We start from the raw sequence: 24,756 nt of genomic DNA on the forward strand, positions 1-24,756 counted from the left end.
CAACTAACCCTACTTTGAGTTGAAACTTTCTTCTCCCTCTCTCCTATGAAATGCCTCTGTACCTTCTCTTACCTCACTAAAAAAACACCCAAGGTATCTTCCTGTGACAGTCCCCTCTTCCTTCCTAAATGTCACCAGTACTGCTGGCTTGCTCTGCACCAGAGATGTGTTCCTAATTTGATCCACTTCGCAGCTGTCTCAGGCAGGAATCCCAGGCTGCCTCTCCCCAGTTCCTGAACAGTTTCCTTCTGGGATTAAACAAATCTTTACACTGTTTCTTTAACAAGTAACTGGTTGAGGTTTTAGAGATTAATTCTGACTTTTGTTGGCTATACATTCAGATGGTAATGAACTTTATGTTGTTTTTATTAATTTTTATGCTATTGAAAAGACATTTGTTAAAATGGTATACATCGAGTCAGTCAGTTGTCTTCATGTATTCTCAGTGAACTTTCTCAGTGTGATTTCCACTGAGTTTCATGCTCTACTTGTAAGATGCTGTTCTGCACTTGCATTTGTTTTCATTTTGTTAGCTGTTGTCCGAAGGGAGATTAGAACTGGTAATTACTAAACAAATAAAAACTTCCATTTGATCAACACTGTTTAATAAGGACATAAATCTATTACATACAGTGTTTCCATCTGTAAAATGTTAACGCAAATATATTAATATACAGTTGCCTATCCAAAGCAATAATAAAGGACTATAAGCTCCAAGGTTAACTTTTGGACCAGAGAAAGGGATATGTTAATTGAGGTAAGCTCTCTTTCTGATTGTTTATAACAAGGTATATAAACTTGCATTGAACTTTTTACCCTACATCAGCTGGATATGTTGAAGAAAAAAGTTGAAAGAGCTGAAAACCAAGAAGACATGACTTCAGACCTGAAATTTTAGTTGATTTGTCATCTAAAATGGTGAGTTCAAGGATATGTATTTGATCATTCCAATTGGCTTATCTTTCTATATTATTTGCAGATTCTTATTTTATATTAACGTCAGAATTTGACTGAATACCATTAGAAACTGACTGCAATTTTTTTCTTTAACATTATTCTAATGTTTATCTCCCATGCACCTCTAGATAAGCATGCTTCTGTTGTCAGTGCTTAGTATTCTCCAGTCATATCAGACAATAACATATTCTGCAAATTAAAAGGAAAAAAAGTCTTTAAAAGGTATAGGAGGGAGGTGGAAAGCCCAAGCTGTTCTTTAAGACTGGTGGAAAAAAAGCAGCATCATCTTACTGAAATGCTGCTGCAGGAGGAAAATAAGATTAAGCAATACCATTATGCTGTAAACAAACACCATCAGTCTGTAAATCATGATTGCACAAGGATTTCATATGGCCTCCTCTAAATAGCTGAAGGTTATCTCAGCAGCACAAAACACATAATGCTATAGAAAACAGCTGTGTTGTGTGTTTGTGTGAGCCTGAATTTAGTTAAAAGGTCTGTTTGAAAAGCCACTAACTTCCAAAATATTTATAAACATATTACTAATCCTGGAGTCCTTTTGTGTAGCTGTTTTAGAGACATACTTGCCATCGTACTTGTTCTGAGAGTCCAAGACAAAAAGTTAAACCGGGTAGAAGAAATGAGATTGAGGGAAAATGCTAAATAATTACTTTTCTATTAAGTACTTCTAAGCTTGGAAAAAGCAACTGTCTAGGGAGTGCTTCTAATTCTTTTATTATTTATTCAATATTGCGATATTTAAGATACTAGAATGGTGGGAAAAATATAATATGGGCAGGTGAGCATAAAAAAAAAAAAAGGGTTGTTGTCAATATACAGTCCCCCGTAGGAGCTGTGTATATCATATTGATCAGAAAGGTGAAGCTCAAAACTTTTCACAGCCACTCTGAATTAGCTAGCCCCTGTATCAAGGAAAACTACAGGCCAGAGTTACAAGTGTGTTTCTCAAGCATCTTATACTCAAGAATACTGGTCTTGATACAACCAGACTGTAACTACTCCCTTTCACTTTTCATATATTCACCCTTTCAAAATCCTTGTCTCAGACTAAATAAAGATTTCTGGTAATTTCTTGAATAGTATGGAAATATCTTGAAGAAGACAGAAAGGGCATTTTGGGGTTTGTATTCTGGATTATTCCCTCCCCCCCTGTGTCTGATTTCAATATGATCTTAAATGACTTCCTTTTGGTAATGTGTGTTTGGATGGGATCATATGTGTTTGACAGTAAAACTATATATGTAAATATCATATAGAATGAACAACAGGTAAATGTGGGAATTTGTTTGCCTTTCACCTCAATATTCTTGCTTTCCTGTGATAGGGAAAAATGATTAAAATTATATAGGATTACTGTAAAGCATGCATATAAAACCATAGCTGACACTATTAAAATTGTACTGTCTACTATCTCTAACTTTATCAGGTTGTTTGGTTGTTTGGTTTTTTATTTTTTAAATATGCTAACCATTATTTTCTTTTTAATATGGTGGTCATCTTCCTTTAAAGAAAAAAACGTACATCAGAACTGTACGCACAGAGGATATATTGTTCTGAGATTTTACTGAGTTCACTTTCATGTTCAGCAATGCAAATACTAAATGTTTGGACAGGGCATCAGAATTTCCTTATACGGAGGAAGGTATTTTTTATTCAGAGAACTGTGTTCGAAACCATTCAGTAGTGTGTCAGCAGAAATAGCTGTGTGTCTGTGTGGCACAATCCTTGGGGGGAAGTTTTCTCTATATGTCTTTAGGAGCACCAAGGTTATAATGGTTGTGTGTGATCATGGCCAAGGTGGCTTTGGCCACACTAGAGTCACTGTGTATGATAGTAAATTTTTTTTTTAAAGTGTCAGTATATAGATTTCTATGTTAGAGGTCTGGATGCAAGCTGCATATATGCTATAACTGATGGGAGGACAATAACTCATCTTAACTGAGCTCTTCAGGAGGTCTTGTGCCAAAATAGAAAGTAGTTGAAGTAGCTGATAGTGATGATGAAAATAGCTGAAACTGTCATTCACCAGCCACACGTACAGCTAAGACAGAGAGTAATGTCTAGGGAAGAGGCCGTGCATTTTACTAAGGCAGTAAAAACAATATCCGGAGAGAGAGGAAAGTCTGATTGCTACTCAGCAGGGAATGGGCAGTGTTCAGTGTGAGTGAGTAAAGGTGGTTTTCCCAATACAGTCTGAACATGGCTGCTTAAGAAGCAGCATCAAGTGATGACTCTTACAGAACACAGCGTATGATAGTTGCTTAAAATGAAATCTATTTTTACAAAAAATGCATAAAACCAACCTTCAGTGTAGGGTACTTCCAGAGGATTATTAATTGGCTGGTGTTAGCTGCCTCTCTTCCTCACCAGTTTTTCTTGGCAAGTTACTGTGATTCCCACAAGACTTAAGCTGTGGTGTGACACTGCTTGTATATCTTGGAACAGAGTGAGAAGAGCTCAACAAGCTGTTGAATTGGGATTTGCATATTTGCAATGTGAAATTATGCTATTGGAATAGGTGTGATGATATTGTCACCAGCTGCTATCCTGAGATAAAAATATACTTGCCATTTTCACCTTGTTACTAGTCTTGTTCCTGTTGTTATACTTCTCATGAGCTGAACTCGGTGACCTAAGTACCATTACCTTATGCCATTACTTCTTAAATACATTAGATATTTATATCCAAGTCACATTTTTTTCACTACAGTCTATGCTGTGCTGAAAATCCCCCTATGTACTAAACATAGTTCAAAAGCTGCTTGCACTTTTAAAATCTGGATCTATACATCATGTTGATTGCCACCAGAAGGCCCAAATATCAATTTGAACAAGCTAGTTCATTTATTAAAAGTAGGGTGGTGGAATTCAATGTTGCCATTCAACCTCAAGTTATTTTACCTTATAGTATGATGAGATATTACACTATTTTAGTGGGCTTTGAAGATCTTGTCCAGAGCTGTAGCATGTACTTTCCATTGTACTATATAGGCAAGACTTCAGGTGGAAGTCTTGATTTCAGTTGTCAACATCTGATTAGTTGTCTAGGTACCTTTATAGTCAAAATTACTACCTCTTACTTTAAGTACACACCCGTGTTTCATCAAATGAATGTATTGACTAGATGTTCATTTACTATTAAGTCTGAAATTAAACATTAGTGAAGATACAAGACTCTGCATGTTTCAATCTGTTGATAATTACTGCTTTTTTTTTTTTTTTACTCCTTTTGCTTGGGTGTACACACATACTGTGCCCTTTGTACAAAGTGGTATAATGTAGTTCAAGCATTTTACTTTAATGAGATAGTAACAAAGACCTCACTCTAATTGCGTGTTATTTTAATAGAAGGCTTTACTACTAGTACAAAATTTAATTCCCCTGAAGAAGCAGGTGAAATAACCTGACTTGGAAAGCCTGTGATAAGAAAATAGTTATGTTAGAGTTGGCTTGTTGAGAGAAGTTTTTCCCTAATGGCTTATCTCTCATCTCAAGCAGTAGAGGGCAGTGAATCCACTACACAAAAACCAAAAAAGATCTTATCATAGGAAAATTATTATTCTCTTTCCTTACAATCACACTTCTAAGTCATTCTCTATTGGAAATGTAGGGCACACCCAAATAAATTACAAATCTGTGTAGGTATCATGATTTATTTTTTTACTTAATAGACCCAATACAGGCACAATTAGGCAAACTGTGATTATTTTCTAACTGTTACTTGCAGACCAGAGTACTGTTTGCTACCCTGCATATGTAGTTTAAAACTCTCCTGTGAATTTTTAGTTGTTGTCTTGATAAGTTTCAAAAGGAAACAGAGAAACAAGACAGAGGGAAAAAGAAAAGGAGATAAGCCAAAAATTAAAACTCAGGGAAGGTTGTGTGAGGACACAAAAATGTATTATCTGCAGTTACAGTTCTGGGTGGCTTTTTTGTAATTTTTCATATCTGAATATTTTTTGACAGAATTGAAATAGGAACGCTAAAAGCTGCTCAGTTACGGTGAGGGTGGGTTAAAACAAAACAAACCCAAAAAACCAAAATCAAAACCAAATCAATCAAAACATAACACACACCCCCCCCCAAAAAAAAACAACAAAAAAACCCAGTTTGGGACTTTTCCTCATGAAAATACAGACATTCTCCCCAAAACTGAATATAAAACTCATTTTTCCCAAGAGGAAGATTTTGATATGAAATATTCAAGCTACTATATTAAAAGCCATCCTAAAATAATTTCTGATGGAGGTATAGCACATTTGTATGGCACATTAAAAGTATTGCAACTTATTCAGTCAGTACCATTTTCACTTAATATGATTTTTAGTCTTAGACTAACAATAAGAATCAGAAGTTTGATCTAGCTGAGATAGGGAATTTTTTTTTTTCCTTTGTTTATCCTCACTAAGTCCATTCTGATACAGTATTTTCATATGATTCTCTGTATTCTCACATGTTACTTGATGTGGGGACATAAGGATTTTCACCAAATCTCTCTAGGCAGAGAAAAATCCCCATGGGGTTGAAAATTGGCTATTATCATTAATGACAGATCTCCTGTGAGTTTCTGTATTTCCTTACACAAAGCATACCACACTTTATTGCAACAAGATTCCGTCTTTGATTAGAAAACTATTAATGTTGTGCTCAAAGACATCAAGGAAGGATTTTTCTTACGAGCCTTTCAAGGCATTTGTCATTGTTTGGCTGCACTTTGCAAGGTTAGTTCCTTTAGAAAATGCTATGATTTCTTTAAAAAAAAAAAAAAAAAACATTCTACATTCAAACAGTATTACAGGCTTCTGTCATGGATCCCCTTCTATGACTTTTTTCATCATTCAGTGAAGCAAGAGTATACACATATAATTGGCTAATGAGAACCCACTGGGTGTGACTGTTGGCATTATAAGAGAGTCACATTCAAATCTGGAAGATATAAGTGAGATGATATAATTCACTAGAATAATGCAAACTGCTCCACTTGAGAAGGAGAAAAAGAATTTATAAAACCAAGAAGTGTCTTGCTGACACCAGTTCAGCTGCAAATGTTCTGGAGGACTTTTAGTGTGTTTCTAGACTCAGTAAGGGAAGACTGAGGTGGGAGGAAGGTGCTAAGGTTTTTTGTTGTTTGTTGGGTTTTTTTTCCTTAAGGCAAGAGGGAAACATGATCCTGGGCCATATTAATAGGATAGCTCAATCTGTAGAACATGGGAGGTAGTTATTCATCTTTATTTGGTGCTGTGAGTACTTTGTCAAGTTCAGAAAGATGTGGGCAAATTGGAAAGGGTCCAAACTAGATCAGCTAAAAGAGTTAGAAAGGATGACCTATGAGGAAGTTGTGGAGGAATTTAGTGTATTCTGTCTTCCTCTTTTGGAAAAAAACCAAAACAAAACACTGTAGAGATGGGAGGGAGAACTTAACCTCTTCATAGCAGGAAACCATTCTAAAGAAGGCAGTACAATTGCTTGTTCTTGTTTGTAGGCTAAAACCAACAAGAAATCAACTTTACAGCAAAAAAAAATTTAAGCTTACATATTCAGTATTTCTGAGATGATGAAAGACCTCACTAAATTAGGTGTCCTGGAAACTCCTTTGCTGGAGAATTTTAAAGAGTTTAAGCAAATTTCTATCAGGAATCACCTAGGCTTATTTAATCCTCAAAGCTAGAAGCTGGCTTTCAGTGGTTCTTGAGTGAATTTTTACTCTGGCTACAAGTCCTAATTCATGATGACTGAGGTTTTGACAAAGTCCAACTGCAAGAGGTCTTAAGCGTAGTTGGTAGATATAGGGTGGTTTCGGCTCAAATCAGTGGAGTATGTAATCCCTCAAGGTGCAAGCAGCCCCACACACCCATGATCAGTGCTAGCAACCATCTAAAGAACCCTATGGGAAAGCAGTAAGAACAGCCAGGAGGTCAGTCTGCAGGACCTTACCGGATCTGTAGTTGCCACAGTAACTGAAAAAGCCCATGCAAACGTGCTGAATTGTACTCTAAATACAGCCTTGTTTCATCTTTGAGAGAAAGAGTGACTGTAACATGAATCCTTGAAAACAACAGCCAAAGTAGGACCGCTTTACCTCTGTGTCTGAGGTAGAAGATAAATTCATTCCTTTCTAGAATAACTTAGCACAGAGCTCCTTAGAGTTCATAAGGTCCGGACTAATTTTAGAGAAGAGGGCAGCAGCCACAGAAGAGATGGTGTTACATGATCTCTGCCATTCTTTCTGGGTCAGTGCAGGAAGCTGTGTTCTGTGTTAGAGAGGATTCTGCAATCATCTTGGAAAGAGTACTTCACTTGCATTAAGAAGCCTGTTAGTGACTAAAACAAGGTCTGGTTATGAAAAATAAGACTCCTATAGCTCCCAATGCCTTTATTAGTACCTTTCATCTAGACTCATCTGGCAAAATTGAATTCAGATCACTTTTGCTGTTGGGAATGTAATTACCTTCTAAAGTATGGCTAAGGTGAGCTAAGCGGCAGAATGATTCAATGAACAAATGGTTTATTTCTTTCCTGACCCAAGTTCATATCTAATATAGAGATTCTGGAGTGATTTTTGATGTCAGCCTAATCCTCTGCAGATGCTTGTTCACCTTGCATTTGGAGAATGCTTCAGCATTGAGTCATCTCTGTTGAAGAGGCCCTGCACACTAAAAGAACAGATGAAGACCGCAGTATTGAGAAGTGTCACACACAGAAAAACTTTTTGGAAGTCTCTTCTTGTTACTGTATTTATGCAGTGAGGTGTAAGAAGAAACCAAAATGCTTCCTGGCAAGGATAATGAAAGGTTATTAACTATTTCATTTAGCACTCCTCTCTACTCATTTGACCAATTATTGCATCTAGACTTGCTCTGAGAAGCAATGTGTCACAACAACAGCACTGGCTTCCTATTTAGACTGTCAAGTACCAAAATGGCATGAGATTTTTCTAAAAGGCTAGTGATGCTTGTAGGTAGCCGTTGTGTACGTATAAACTATGCCTTCAGCTCTGAAGAATAAGTTTGGGAATGTTAGGTGCTGTTTTCAAGTATACAGAGATACATGTGGACCACGATATGTTAAATTCTTTCCCTTCAGTTTTGCCTAATGTAGAGTTTTAAGCTTCATCCAGCTGTATTGTCTGGGTTTTCCTTAAAATCCTGTTAGGGGAAGGTAACAATCTATGTATTTAGAAGAAGCATAGCATATAACAAGGGAGGGGGAGAATTTGCTACCTGCAAGATGTATTCTTATAAGGCACCACACCATCTTTCAACATTTGCTTGTAGTCCAGCTGGATATTTGTTATTAAAATGTCTTCTCAGGATCTCTTATAATAAACAGAGTAGAAGTCAATCTTAGTTGGCTGCTTACCTTAGGTAAAGTTGGCTTAATTATGTCAGTTGTCATTACAAAGACTGCAGCAGTTTCAAAAGATGAATAATAAGTGAAGCTACTAACACTTGAAGGTACACTCCAAAAAAGTAGCAGAATGAAAATTTAGTTTCCTGGCCAATTCTGACAGCATTTTTTTTGTTGTTGCCTTTGTAGGCAATTTCTTTTCTCCCTCTGGGCAGGCTAGTAGCTTTGCATTCAGTGATACAACCTCCAGAAGACCCTAGTTATCTGTTCTTACCAGAGAATCCTCTTGCTCTGTGATTATCCTGAATTATTCCTTGCCTTATAGTACATTACAAAAAGAGGAAGTACCTGAAAGCATGCTATGCTGTATGGATTGCATAGCCTTCATAAGGCTCATCTGCTCAAATTCACATTCTGAGGAAAATGAGGAAATCGTCAACTAAGTTGAATGCACACAAGGCACCGGAGCTCGCTATTTCTGACTGTTGTTGTTAATGTTCTCCATCAGGTTCAAGGCTCTCAGACTTCTTTCTTCTATACACCTGCTTCTCATTTTTCTGTAACTCAAAATTCATGATGAACCATACCAGCCACCTGACTTTCTGCAAATAACTTTGTTTCTTGCCAAGGCTCCCCTTGCTTACAAAATGACAATTACTCAGTGATTTTTCAGTACCTATTTTTACTCTGCCACATGGGAGGAGGAAGAAGGGGTTGCTTTTAACCCAAATTCTAGGCAAATTTATTTAGCTGACATTTTTGAGCTCTTCTTTCCACACCCTGTTGTTCAACTTGAGCTCAGAAAATTATTCCCACCTCGAACTCTGTGTATCGCAAGACACAAATTCTGTCTAAAGAGGTTGCAGGTACCCTCTCTAATTCTGCATTTCATAGCACAGCTGTAGCTGGAGTTCCTTCTACAGATGATTTTCCATCATGGAGGAAAATTTTACAGGCCTAAGAAAGAGTGCTAGCTTCATTCTTTATTTCTGTGGGAAATGTGGGAGAACTTGAGGATAATGGCATCTCATTTTTTTTTCAACCCATCCCTACATGCAACACACATGTACCCTGGCCTTGCTGAAGCAAATGTAAGTTATGAGACTTGTCATGAAGGCAGTCACCCCCTTCATCAAATGTAGTATAAGTTGGTATGCAGATGCATTCAAAGTATTAAATATAAATTACTTCAATAATGTTCAAACAAAATATGAGAAGTTCAAGCCAGTTTTGGCTACCCTACTGTATTGTGCTTAGAACTGCTGAGAGTGAGTTTTTCAGTTTATGAACTGAAAAATTATTTAATTTTCTTCTGGAATAACATTTGCTCTTTGCACCTCATTCTTGTTTGTTTTCACACACAAATGAAATGAAGTAAGAAACCTTAAACACAGATATTAAGTAGTTTTCTTACAATTAATCACTCTGAATAAGAAGCATCTGGTTCTGAGTGAGCTAAATTTATGGGACAAATCAGAAATGAGATGACATCTTAGAGCAGGGCTATATCTTAACCTAAACAAATAACTCTTGTATTTCTTTTGGAACTGTGCTGTCCCAAGCCAGATATGAGAATAAACAAGACATTCATTATATTTCCCAGTATGAAAGTCCCTTAAAACAGCCTACTGGGAAAATTGGGTCCAAAAACCCCTGGCATTGTCTCAGCCTAAACTACTGGGGTTGTGATGAATTAAAAAGGACAACATTCTAATTTTAGCAGAGTTTTGAGTAGACTTGTGAGAACTCAAAAGAGGATTGGGCTTGCTTACTCATATCGAAATGACTGTTAGTTGTGGGGTTTTTTTTTTCCTTAGATTAGATGAATATTGATTCAGAAATTGGCACACATCCCACAGCCTTTTCTGCAGATAAGGAGATGATCAAAGAAGGGCAAAAGGCAGGTATTACCCCTTCCTATCTCTCAGTACAGCCTGAGACAAGTTGCAAGTGCAGTTCCAGCAAGGAGCTTGGCAACCATCATGATGATCCTACGGACAGTTTCCTTGCAAGTTATGTTTTCCTCCACAACAGATTGTATCCAATAAGTAAATGAGAATTCCTACCCCATTCCCTCATCAGAAATTCATGTCAGAGTATTAGTATGTAAAGGATAATAAGCTGGATTTGACATGCAGCTGGAAAAGGCATTGGCTGTGGAAGATATACGCAGTGCAGAAACTCAAGAAAAGGCAGGGCAAAAGAAGTGTCTTTTCACTTGCATCTATGTAATGGCAACCGCTGTCAACCATCTATAGAAAAATGTCCCTTTACTTATTTTGCTCAGCAGATCAAACATTTCCCTACTTTCCATTTAAGACATCTCTAGCTATATTTTGGTGAATCAGCAGTATTTCATTTGTTTAAAAGAAATTAATCAACCCCATAACAAAACATTCCTCACTGGTTTTCCTTCTGTTTAGCCGAAATGTGCAGGCTTGTTCTGCAAGCGCAGACTTCAGCATTTCCAAAAGCTAAAGGTCAGCCTGAAATCTCACAGCATACTTACTGTACAAAAGCCAAGCAAGAAATGTTCAAAAAGTTTTTGGAGAGTATTATCCTAAAAGATAAACTTACAGTCACTTCAATCCCATGTGCCTGATGGCCTGTTTGGTTTTGGTTTGTTTTTTTTTTCACAAAGGATGTTATTAATATGGATTTCTTCACATCCTGGAATCTCTGAATGAAACAGATTTAACAGATAATTTTTTCCGATTCTTCCTTTTTCCACAAGAATGGAGATACAACCTTTCAAGTGAACCTATATTGACTGTTTCACATAGGTTGGATTGTTGTTTATATTTGATGGTGTAGTTAGTTATTTTTTCCTTAGACAGTATTTTGCCCTCAGATACCTTCTTTTGTGATGTGTTCTTAAGGTACTCAGAGTAGATATTGAATACATACTTTAATATTCTATAATTAAAGTGAATGATCTTAGCACCGCTACCTGTCCTTTGTAATTCTGTTATCAGGGAACACACTGGGATCTCCCTAGTCTTGAATAGGTGACTTACTCTGAAGATAAAGATATTTATTGACTTTTTTTGCCTGCTTATCACTGCTTAAAGCTATTAGGGAGAGTTCCTCTCCAGAGTATAGAAAAACATAAATTCATGGACACTCATACACATTTCCAGATTACTGTAGTTGTTGCTGAAAAGAAAATGCTTCCAACAAATCTGCTTATAATTGGACCTGACTCAGTGCTGATTCTTCCAAAGCTGGCTATAAAAATAGATACTAATGCCAATCAGAATTACTCATATTGTGCTGTGAGAGAGTGAGACTCACTGTTTAATATTCTCCACAAAAAGTTGAAAATAGTTGTGCAAACTGAGAAAAGAAATCTATTCTGATAGTAGGAAAATTGTACTGAGTGCATCTCAGTAGTACTTGGACAATGTTTAGTGAAATGGGAAATTGAAAAGGAGAAAGAAGATCCCCAGGAAACTGTCATCTAAATATGCCACAAACAAATGGGATTCAGTTTGTTTGAAAGCCTTGTTCCTTGTGGTGCACTAAAGCTAAACAGCAGGAGGTGAATCTGTAAATCATGTCAAGGAGTAAAGCAAGTTGGAAAACTTTAAAGTCATTGTGTACAAAAGTCCTCATTAGCTCACTAGTGGTTTTCTGTTGCATCTTTTTTTTTTTTTCCTCTCCAGATAAAATAGACGTGCAATATGGGGAAAGGCTTGCAATGGCTAAATGGGAACAGCATCTGCCCTGTATACAGCAGTTTCACATTCCATTTAGAGACTACAAACTCTTCTTTCTATACTTTTGTATGAACTCCCATTCTGATAATTTTCTATGCTAAAACAATTGTAGTTAACATTACTTGTTGCTCGCATTTTGATATGTAACTCTGCTGTTTTGGCACTCAGCGTTAGAAACAGCAGTGCTGTGAGATCCTCTGAAAGGATTGTCCAGATTTATAACCTCAGCAGTCCAGATTTATAACCTCAGCAGTGCTCAACAGCTTGTGTGTGCAACGGACTTCTGAGCTTCAGCTCAAGCTCCAGACCTTTGAGTTTCCATCATCACTACTGTAAAAGATAAACTTATGATTGGCAACCAGACCATACCAGCCCAGATCTGTAGCACTCATGTAAATCCACAAGGAACTCAGACACCAGGCTGCCAGACAGCAGGCCTGATTCTAGCTCTCTTTGATGTAAAATCACTAGCTGAGCTCTGTAGAAAGTGATACGTGTATAAGGTTAAGGTAATAATTTTTAATGCTTTACGTTTACAGTACACTTTTAAAGTTTAACAAGACTCAGGTTTTTTTATCTGTCTTTTTTTTCTTTGATGGTGAACCACAGCTCCCTGTGCAAGGCTAAGTTTATCAACTCATACCATTTTAGCGTCATTATATCATTTTTACCTACTCACTAGATTCTCCTTCTGCTAGAAAGTCCTTCACTCATCTTTATTTTCCTCTTTTTCCATGTTTATCTTTTATGTAGGTACGTTCATTCCCAAGATACCTTGTTATCTATTTGCATATTCAACGTGATATCTGTCTGTTATTTTAACCTATGTCTCCTAGAAACAAAAACCCAATCACGTCTGTGGTCTAGAAGATGGGAGAAAATGGCTACCAGGTCTCAGCACAGAATCTCTAGGTAGTTGATTTATTCTAACTTGGACTAAGTCTACACAAAAAACATTGCTGGCTTAAGTATTTTGGATAAGATTACTGGGAAGAAAAAACAAAAAAATGCATGTTTCCTTCTTGAGGTAAGTACACTAGGAAACCCCAATATAGATGTCACTATATTTTGAAAAACGTTATTTCAGCATCATAGTTTGACCACCTCACTGAAGGTGCCACTAGGCTACAGAGAAAATCTTGAAGATATCCACTGGCATAGTCATGCTGAAATAGCTGTGGGTGCAGAGCTCTTCTGCTTTAGAGAGACCCTAAATTTAGTAGTTGTTTACTGTCTCCTAGTCCTGGTAAAAGTAGGCTTTTTCTGAGTCCAGAAAGGGCAGCAACATCATTGTCCCTTTGCTGGAGATAGGAAGGAGTAAGGTGACCCAGGCCTTGATCCTATACTGTATGGACAAAAGAAAGACTGTAGTTCCCACACAGAAAGTAGTAATGCCGTGCAATCATCTGCTTCAGCGCTTGTGCCAGGTGGAAAGGAGCGTCAACACCCAGCTCTAACTGTAACCCCTATTATAAATTTCCTTTCTAGACCCCAGTTAGCTCCTAGACAAGAAGAGTTTTGTAATTCTGCATGTTCATTCATCTCTGGCTGCCTCAGCACTTCCTTTCTAAGTCACTGATTTTTTCCTTGGATGCTTGTGCAGGCAAAACTGCAAGGGACTTGAAGACTTGGTGTTTAGAACCTGTCTGGGTGAATAGTAAGCCAGAAGAGCAAGTTCTGTGGGACATGGAAAATGTAGCTAACCAATTTAGACTCCAGAACTGGGTTCAGAAGGGCAGGAGAAACTGAATTTAATCTTAAACTGTAAATTGAAAGTGAAATAGAAAAGAAGATGATGTTATTTTAAGTTGAACACTCTGCTAAATAAATTGTTTTGTGACATTGAGCTCTGTACAGGAATTCATCTCTGAACATTAGAGAGAGATGATACAACATTCCTGCTATTGTATTGATGAACAGTCTATGTGAAATAGCCATTGTGATTCTTTACAGTTTATTTTTTCCTCATCTGCATTTCTAAATCCTGTGAATGGAAAGCTAAACTCATGGCAGTGGTAACAAAGCATCTGTACCTGACTGAGTCCGGAATTTAACTGCCGAAACCTACTTTTCGATTGTTGTCACTGTTGTCACAGTGTTTCCCCAGTGGTCTTTGTGAGGCTTGTGTAGTTTTTATTCTGTCCCGTTCTTTCTCTAGTATATACAGAAGTTTTAACACTTGAAATCACTTTAGCAGATTAAATTTAGAACTCAAGTTATGATTCTCTTGCAAAAGTGAAAAAAAAGAGCCCTGTGTTTTAGATGCTGAGAGGATGTGCTCTTTGGACCGGTATAACAAATACCTCTGGCATTAAGTTGTAGGGTCTCATATGCTCATGTGAAATCGTTCAGTTTTGTGGCAATAGAATCCATATAAAGAAATTTTTACTTCTGTTGGCTCCATTTTATATTTCACTGTTTTCGCAGGAACGTAATTGTTTGCTGGCTGACAGTTATATGTGCTGTAGTTCAGCCAACTATATCACCATGAATCTAATTGTAAGCAGATAGCCTATGTGTTAATTAATACTTGTATATTTATACAAATTCGGTGCTTGAGCGCTCTGCTGGCTTATGACTATCGTTAGTGCATGTCATATGCTACTTCTGACTGAGAAGCTAGATAGGTATCAGTATTCCGGGGTTGTAGATTCAGCCCCAAAAGACCTGAATAAACAAACTTGCAATAATTTTTTTATGCACAGCATATCACTCCATGTTTTGTTGATTGCTTATTTACATTCCCACAGTGCATGCATGCATACTGTTGTAGGTATATTCTACAGTTGCCATTGTATAGCCTGTACAACGAGACTTGTTCTAGAAACATAACTAATGCTAATGTTTAAGAAATCAAATATTATGAGAAATTAATCCTAGTAGCTTTGTCTTTACAGACATTTAGAAAGAAAGGTAGATATGATACTTGTCCATTTAATTATGAACTCTTAAGTGTGTAGCTTTTATAGCTTCACATTTTAAAGTCCCAAGCATGGCCGTGGAAACTTAAATTTTGCCTTCCGTGTATATGTTCATGTAAACAGCTTATATGCTTGGAAATTCACATTGAGTTTGAATGACTATCACAAATCTCCTTGCAAAACTCAAAATTGCTCTGTTTCATTTAGTTCCACATGAGAACTGAAGAAACAACAAAGCAATTTCAGGCTTACTTGAAACTGAGCTAAGGTTGTCCTAGCTTGCTTATGTGTGAAAAGGTTTGCGCTACTATATAAAATGCAGTACTAAAGTCAGTTAGGGATATTTGACATTCGGGTGAGCCCCACAGCAACATTAGCTTCTTACAGAAAGTGAACCCACAATTTAAAAAACAATATTAAATTACTTTCTGTTTTTAAAGTGTTTTTTACATTTTTTTTTTTTTAATCTAGAATTTAATGTTCAGGCAAAGTTACAAGCTGTTTTACACTGATGGAAAATTAGTAAGACGGAATTGCTTTCCAGAGCTCATAATGGGTGCTTGTCTCATAATTCAATGAACAGAAGTATTTTTGCAGCTAGAATTTGAACTATTAGAGGATCAACTGATTTTATACAGTGTATTGTAATTGTAGAGGCCGCATTATGCTTAGGATTTATATGAGGAATTTGCTTTTAGCCTTGGGTATAATCAGCACTTCACAACCTTGAGAAAACATAGACACACTTATGTGTGTCTGTGTGAAGATAAATTAGAAAATGTCTGGTTTAGTTAGTGTTTTATCAATTGAATCTTCTGTCTGCATCTTCTTCTTCAAAGAAAAGGCCTCCATGCCTAACAACTTTTGGGAGGGGGAGTTTAAGAAAATTTCTGTGGCTGTGCTTAATATATTCAGAGCCTGAGGTTTTACTCTATGTTCTGTAATTAATCTGCACTGGTGTAGAAATGGATTATTATTGCAAGTAATCACCGATGGTTATCTGCTGTGAAAGTCAGAAAAGCACATAACAGTGTGTGTGGTGCTCTCAAGTGAAAAAAAAAAAAACAAAAAAAAACCCAACAAAAAAACAGCATTCAGCATTTGGTTGCTAACTAGAAGCCAGAAACAACAAAAACAACAACTACAATATATTAGGTATTATCATATTGGAGGATAATTTGCACATTATTTCATATGTTTTATACTCATGTATAGAAGTTTTATATTCATGTATAAGAAGAATACTCTGTATTCTTCTTGTACATAACAGTGATGTTTCTGTGATTGAGTTGGGGATCTGCTGATACTTTAAACTTCAGAAATGCTTGATTTCTTTACCTGTTAGAAAGTTAAGTGCTAAGGATGAGGAAAGATGGATTAAAAAAAGTTAATATGGACATGAAAAGTAATGCTATCGTTATTAATCAATTTCCATGAGTATCCCATTGGATTGAGTCATCTCCAGTGGGATTTAAAAAACGTGAATCAATACAAGGCCTGTATTTGATCACAGCAGCTGCTTTAGAAGGAAGGAAAAGGGGGTTGGGAATTTAAACGGGAATCACAAAACCATGGTCATTAAAGATCTTACCAGCTTTTAACAAACTATATGTTAAACCCTGAGAGAGCAAGAAAGGGACCAAACCAACAAGATTTCTTTGACCTCTAAAGAAAAAGAAAACAGCAGTAATGAAGGTAGTGTTTTCCCACAGAGAAAGAGAATTCACAAAGAGTGGTCTTTTGTTTGGGTTTAGGTACTCTGTATCACTATGATAATGTGTCTAGGGCCATAGTTTGTCTTATGTTGAACAGCCCCGTATCATATTTGTTAATCTTGTCTTAAAATGGCTAGTAAATACAGAGTAGTTCCTCTTTAATGATTGTATAGTTACTAGTGATGGCAGTTGTGTGTTGCCTTATTTTTTTCTTTTTTTTTTTCTTTTTTTAATGATTTGTCCAAGTCTCCAAAGAGCTTTGTGATTTTGTTCTTTCATTCTCTGTTCCTTTTTTTCCCCTCTCCTCCTTTCTAGCTAGCTACTTTTGGGAGTGACAGGAATAGCCACTGACATGAAGTATATGATTTCATACACCCAGGGAAGATACAAGGCAGTTTACTTCTGAAGAATAGAGTGGGAGATCTCATCTTATAGGAAAAGATGGTTTTGTGGCTGGATTTAGAAGGAAAATGACTCTGCTTCTCACTCAGGAGGAATGCTTGTGATTGTAATAATTGTCCTTGTTGACAGCATGTATTTTTGATGTTGTGGGAGAGCACAGAGGAAGATGTCTTCTTTTACAGCAACAACACTGGAAGGTTCCTTCTTGCCTAACTCACAAGTCACTAGTCAGACAAAAGCTGACTCAGGCTCTATGCTGTCTTCTGTATGATGGTCTTGTGTATGAAGTAAACCAAGAAAGAGCACAGTGGACATTCATTACTCCTGAGATACTAAGATTCTCACTTTATTTGTAAATGCTAGGATTTTTCTGTTTTACTTAAATATGTGGATAGAATACACGTAATATATAGGTAGAGCAACTGTCTCACAAAAGGGCTCTTTCTTAAAGGAATAAATGTGGCACTATGTACTTCATTCTTGATCTTGTTTTTGATCTAGCTGCTAGTGTACTTCACAATTTTGTACCTGGTTTGGGGCCTGAACTGTGATAGAGAGACAGAGTTTAAGAAAATGTGACCAACATAAAGATGAGTTAGTGGAGTCTTAGTAAAGGCTTTTTGTGTGTTTGAGGAAACCAGGCAATATACTAGTGCAGGGTTACAAAGACGAACTTGTTTCATGTGGCTTTAATCAAATCTGGGATGTCTGGAATTAAGGGTCATCACCCTGCGAGGCACCTTGAGAAGAATTGCTGTTTCAAATAAGGCTGTTGCTGACATGAATGTGGACTGAAAGTTATGCTTTGTTAGAAACCAGGCATAACAACCAAACCAAACAAAACCAGAAAGAAAACCCACATATCAACAGAACATCTCAATTTGTATTTTACAGTAATTTATAGTACATTAAAGAAGGAAGATTGTTTCATTGTCAAAGAAAACAAGAAATTTAACTTGTGCAGGCACATCTAATATATTATACCATAATGATTCCCAACAGTTCTGTAGCCAATCCATACTTGAAAAAGTTGGCAAGATTTGTTCCCTATTACATCCACTTCACCCTTCTCCCAAAGTTAGCTGCAGCATCCTTGCCTCTGCTGACTGCAGCAACAGCACTGAGTTTGGGCTAATAGATCTGGTTCCACCTGACTGAACGGGTCTGAGCAGCTCCTGTATCCCTCCATGGTGCTCCCCAGTACTCCCAGTTCCAGGACTGCGATACAGGGGCAGGTGAACCAACCTTACACTGAACTCCACAGCCTGACAGACTTGATGCCATGGGGCTCCATGTTGTGCATGGCTTTGTAATATCTTAGACCCCCTATGCAGAGCCCCAGCTTGTCAGTTTTGTTTCAAACTTCCTCTGGCAATAGCTCATTTTAGGTGGTCGATAGGTCATGGCGCATTGCTCTCTGTGCATTCTAATGGGGAGTAGATAAAGGTTAATCAAAACTGAATCTTCAGTTGATGGTAAAAGAAGCATATGTAAGTTAGGTATGCCAAGGGTCTGCAGGATTTGGATCAGAGGTTAAAACTACCATTGTTTCTGTCAGTGATGCTGAGCATTAGCATGATTAATTTTTTGAAAAAGAAGATGAAGATAACATGAGAACTCCCAAATTAATGTTTTTGGTATAGATTTTGCATTCAATTTCATCTTCTGAAATTTAAAAAAAAAAAAAAAAAAAAGGGCATGTACCGCTTAATACAATGCAGTTTTATCAGGTCATGGGTAGTTGTTGCCCACTTGTTGCCTAGCTATCCTGAGTACAAATAAACAAACCATTCAAGGTAGTTCTGTATGGTGGGAAGGGCTAAAATGTTCTTCTGAAAGACTTAAATAAGCAGATGAAAATAGGTTCTGACACATTATACTGGGCTGTTCTGGCACAAAACTAGCCCTGTTTTTTGGCCAAAAATTATATCAAAATTGTGTTAGGATTGAAAAAATAAACCCCTCCAAGATAAAAAAGCTCAGAGATAAGACTGCAATAACATATGACATCCCTGCATGTAATGCTTCTACCAAGCTCTATGGTTTCCAGTTACTTGTGAAAGAGGATTAGATTGTTCTGCAGGGAGAGGAGCCGTCTCCCTCTCAGTGACCACAGGAGAATTAACAGCACAGCTCCCAGTAGGTCTCTGTAAAGAAATTTCTATACGCTTTACCCATTGAATCCTTGTGAGATTCAAATTCAAGTTTCAAGAGAGAAGTAGAAGCCTCAACTTTCTAGTTTAGCTCTCTTGACACGCAAGATTTCATGGTGAGGGAAGAAGATCAGAAAAGGGGAAGAGGGAAAGAAAATATCTATGTGTGGCCAAAAGATAGTTACAAATCTATGTTCATTTAAATCTGAATCTCTAATAAATGTAAATCAAATGTTTAAATTTAAGTTTATGTAATGTAGGACATAGAGAAAATAGAAGGAAAAGGGCAGACATCTTCCTGGTGTTTCCACTTATTTACCATTATAAGGGAGCTATTGTACACGCAAGCCCCAGCCATGTCTGGGTGTTTGCTCTTTGCTGGGAACAAGGCTGCCGGTGCTGTTGTCAGGCAGCTTGCCCAAACTCTTTTCATTTCATTGTGCACCATGGATGCTCTGGGCATATGAAAGCCAGTAGCCTGTGTCATGGGATAGCATAGGCCTAACTTGTACTAAGTAGTGTAATGTTCTTGATACAAGCACCTAAAACATTGCAGAGCACATCTGGGGTCTCACGCTTTCCAAATTTAGCTGCACAGGAGGAATTGTAACTTTTTTTTTTTTTTCCCCAGAGCATTGAATACAATCCAGCCCTTCCAAACTGCATGCTTAGAACTTTTATGTTCTGTGAGAATTTGATACGCTGTCTTGAAATGTGTATACCTTACCATTTTTTGTACAAATGTAGTAAATCAGTAATGCTAGCAAATTCTGTCTGAAAGGTAGCTGCCAATAGGCTGCTTTCTCTAAGAGTCTAACAGACTAATCCTCCTTATGGACAAGCAGTGAAGTAGCATCTGTGACTGCATTCTCATACTGCACTTGAATGAAGTTTATTGTCATTTTGAATCAGCTTGCAGTTACGTTATCGAACCCAAAGAAATATAGACAAAAAAATTTCCTAAATAGGGCAAGATGGTTACATCAGTTAATGCTGTAGAATTCAACATGCTGTAGATTGCCAGAATACGAGTATATTTTTGTTTTTACTTTTCCCTGCCAAACCTAGTTAAATACTGAAGTATACTGTAATTGGATATTGCTATTTGCAAACATCTATAGGTGATTTTCACTTCAAATTGGCAACTTCACTTCTGTCTTTCATATCAACACTTTCAAAGACATATTTTGGCTGATGGTTGTTTGAATGTATAATATGTAAACTAACTCCATTCAATTTTTCATGTGTATACCGTACTATTTTGTGACTTGAATAGTTAAGCATTTGGGCCATTGAATGCTTACATGACTGTTCCTGATGCTGTTTTCATTTTGGGGGTTTTTTGGTGTGAGGGCTAGAAGTTATATTAGGATTCTTTTAGAAAAGCCTTAAGCTTATTAAAAAAAAACCCCAAAACACCACAAAAATCTCAAAACAAATTTGGCATATCTTCAAAGCTATCTCAACCATACAGATGTGCTTGTGTTATGCAGTCCAAATAGTTTTCTTAGACCCCCCACCCGCTGGCTGAAGTAAACTTGCTCAGCTGCATAAATGAAAAAGAATGTCATACTGAGTATGTTTGAAGGAGTTTAATCTACTGTCATTATCATTTATATCTTCTTGTGCACACAATATTCATAGCCAAGCAGTTAATACATTTAAATTACTCTTCTTCCATGTCTGATAATCCTCCCAATCCCAGACAGAACTGTAGTCCTCATCGCGTAACATGGCTTCCCAGTACCTTTACCCGGAGCGATTTCTTTCAAATATGCCTGTTCAGTTCTTTTCCTTAAAACACCCGACAGATGAAGGAAAGAGAAATGTCAGGAAAGGTGTCGATGTGCCAGTAAACTAAACAGGGGGGAAGCACAATAGAGCTGTTTCCAAAAAGACCTTACCACCGCAGATATGTGATATATGTGGAAGGATAGAAGGACTGAAAAGACAAGGGGAGAGTAGAAGAAAGTAGGGGAACACCCAGATTAGGAGGTAGCTCGGCCTAAACAATGCAAGATTTTTGAAGACAGATTTTTAGACAAAGATTATTTAGAAGTGGATTATTCAAGGACAGAAGTTGGGGCTTATGTCTCTGTATGAAGAAGGAGATCAGAGCAGCACGCTGCAGGCGTTAGAGCCTGGGGAGGGACAAGAAAAAGGTGACAGATTAGATGAGGCTCTGATTGCAAAATGTGTTCAGAACCGATCCACTTAGTATGTCAGATGTGATGAAAGGTAGGTTTGGAGATAAAGGGCAGTAGTTGGAAAACCAAGGTCATAAATATTTCCAGAAAAATGTGTATCTGCCTCATAAGCTTAGATCCTGGCCTGTAACGTTAAATGGGACTATTCTGTGTGGACTCTTAACTCATCCCTACCCCTCATCAGCTCTTTCTATCTTCTGCAACAGTGACTGTAACCAACTCTTCAGCATAATTCCATTGCCATTAATCAGTTCTGCTGATCACATCAATACAAAAGCTAAACACATTTCTAAAAAGTGTTTGCTGGAACAGTCCTGGGCCCCAGCTAAGAATTTGGTCCTGGCATCCAAATGCCTCAAAATCTATAAATGCAAAATATTACAGCCATCTCACCCATACTGCAGAAGTCTGAAATGGGTTGAAATACAAAGCTTGATTGTTATTTCTGACTTGTTGTGTTGGATCCCATCTTTAGGTCTTTGGGAGTATACAACTTGTCATATGCTTTGATTACTAGTACCTATTGTCGCTCCATAGTCACACAGGCTATTAGTAATTACTGTAGTTATACAACAAGCTTTGAAACTAGCCATGCTTTCTCTTGCAGTTTTAATATTAGATATTCTAAGGAGCATGCTAAAAAATGGCGTTTTACAGATGTAGCCATATCTTGCATGTGTACTGTCAAAAATGGACTAGATTGCCATTTAGTATTTTGACTCCTGGCAAGAATTAGGTATTTGTCAGCACCAGTGGTCCATAACCAAAAAAGGTATTACTTGGAGAACAAAAAAAAAAAATCTTTAAGAAATTTTCAGTCTCTGCTTATGATTGTAAAAAGGCAAGCAAATGAACATTTTTGATTGTGAGCATGGAAATTTTCCTCTAGCAGTTTTAGCTGTTAGGTTTTCTTCCATAAAGATTGTTTTAAATCCCAGTGCTCAGGATATTAAACTTTGCATAGGAATGAACATTTTAGAATAGAACCTGTTTAAGAGCACATTTATATTTATTAATTTGAACTAACAGAAATATTCTCACCTGTATTTTGTTCTCATGCATACTGAAATACATGCTGAAAGCCTAGGATTGTTTTTATTGCTTTTCTAAATTGTTTAGGACTCCAAACTACACTAAGTTGGAGTTCTGCTGGTGCTGTGTATAATTTTGTGTTGCTGCGTGCTGAGGCTGCTAAATAATACCTAGGAGAACTCAGAAACCTATAGGATGAAGCACTAAGAGGAGGCAGGAACAGAAAAGGGTGTAGGGAAGAGGGCTTATTTTTCAAATTATATGTTTGACCTCTGTCAGTCATTCGCTTTGCACTAGGAATTATATAAGCTAAATCATTGGCCTTTTGCAAACTTTGAGATCTCTGCTTTGCAAAAACTGGTTGTTTTGAACCTTTGAAGGAATAGGGAACTCAACTTCAGATTCCAGATCAGTTTGAGGTAACTTGGGTTATCTGGATTATTCTTTTTTTTTTTAAAGCAGCAAATCATAATTCCAGAATAACACCCAGAAAACTCTAATAAAGTGTCTATGTTGTCTCGGTAGGACGCTGTATTATTCTCCTGAATATATGACCTAACAATCTCTTGCAATATATGACTTTCTCCTAACTATTCTCATGGGTCAATACTTTTTTTTCAAGGTGATTTTTCACTCAGATATAACTATCTACAAAATTTACTGTCAAAGAAAAGAAGTCTAAGCAGTAGGAAAGAATACTCCTACACTGTAACACCACACTTCTCTCAATAATAGGCAGTACTTTGTCACTTACAGTTTCTTCCCGAATCTCTGGCTTTGGTATGAAGTGCAACGCCTTTTATAAATTAAAATCATGTATTTGCTTGCTGATTAATACCTATACCAGTGCTGAACAAATTAAATCTACAGTCTTCAGGAAATGTTCAGGATGCTTCCTTTTAAACAGGAAAATCTCTCTCATTAACTCAATTAGTTACCACTCAGAGGAGAAATGATCCAGGGTATCTGAAGGTATTAATAGACTGTTGGGTTATTTCAACTCGACTAGGGTCATATCCTGGCCAATGGTTTGGTCAGGATATTTTAAAAATCTGGAGTCACAATTCCAGAGCAACCTTTGCCCTCTCTGCAGGTGTTCCACAGGAGTCCTCAGCAGAAGAGGGAAGGAGGGGTTAATTCACAGTCCTATACTCTCATGCTGTTGCTTCTGTTTTCCCTTCATCTACAAACAGGCAGCAGCTCCTCAGCCTGTAGGAAATCAGTGCCTTGCTGCACCACTGCCTGCTATGGATCCTGAAAACTGGCCAGTGCCCGAGGGGCCAGGGTGTGCCAACGCCACGTGTGCAACCCTAAACATAATCATGTCCTGAGAACGTCTGCAACTGTGCAATGCAGTGGCCCATGCTAGACAGCACTAATAACTCAGAATACTATTAAAGCAAATCTATGAAGACTGATTTCTAGGGTCATAGCCATTTCTGATTTAGAGTGCCTGTTTATTTTAATAGTTCACTTAGTTCTATTGATGCACTGTAATTGAATTCAACTGAATTATTTCCCTGTCTGCTGTCAGCCTTCTCCCTCCTGCAGCTCCCTGGCAACCAGGTCCAGGATAGGTCTTTAAAAGAACCACAGACTCTTGAGCTCTACTGCAAAACCTGAGCTATACTGTAAATCATGGAGTCATCTGAAGTTATGCAAGATTCTTGGGTTTGCAAAAGACTGACTACTTGTGATACATCCATGAACCTAGTTTGGCCAGGGTATTCTCAACTGATCAAACACTATCAAGGTGGAAGGGGGTGGAGAGGGCTTTGAACTATTTTTTTCTTTTAAAGTTTATCTTTGAAGACTACAGGATATTCTACATATATTCAGAAGAAGATTCAAATGCGGTTAGTCTCGTGACAATTTGAAATGTGCAGCATTTTCCTGTAAACTCCCTAGGAATGGGAATTCCGATACAGGGAGGGTCTTGCCAAAATACTGTCCTGTTTTTGCTTTCCAAATGTGAAACTCCCATTGAAATCACTTGTTTGCTTTCTATTAACTTCAGCCTCAGTTGGAGCAATCTTAGGAGGAACACTCAGAGAAAAGATCCATAGTGCTACAAGCATGAGAAATTAGCACTTTTGGAAACTTTAATTCATGTAAGTGGCCAATATTGGACACGCATTTTCACATCAAAATGAAGCCACATAATAGTTGCTTAATATTTAAGGAATCACAGAATATGCCTTGACTACAAGTGATGAATGCAGCAAATTCCTTTTCAATATATGTGCATTAAGGACAAAGTAAAAATCTTTAAAAATTATCTT

General features: G+C 37.3%; 2 protein-coding genes across 4 annotated transcripts in view; one reads left to right on the forward strand and one right to left on the reverse strand.

The window, feature by feature from the left end:
* Positions 1-24,756, reverse strand: part of SYNPO2 (synaptopodin 2) — a 95,693-nt gene that overhangs the window by 51,280 nt on the left and 19,657 nt on the right. The gene's annotated exons all lie outside the window — the stretch shown is intronic.
* SEC24D (SEC24 homolog D, COPII coat complex component) overlaps positions 793-24,756 on the forward strand; it is a 121,318-nt gene continuing 97,354 nt past the window's right edge. For 2 of the 3 annotated variants that reach the window (XR_003398333.1, XM_026848034.1), the window contains exon 1: positions 793-918. The gene's annotated coding sequence lies outside the window, so the exon portion shown is untranslated. The remainder of the gene's footprint in view (positions 919-24,756) is intronic. The other variant, XM_026848035.1, reaches the window with a different exon arrangement.

The sequence above is a fragment of the Athene cunicularia genome, assembly GCF_003259725.1.
Source record: "Athene cunicularia isolate RWA chromosome 4 unlocalized genomic scaffold, athCun1 chr4_part2, whole genome shotgun sequence".
In the NCBI taxonomy this organism is placed as follows: domain Eukaryota; kingdom Metazoa; phylum Chordata; class Aves; order Strigiformes; family Strigidae; genus Athene; species Athene cunicularia.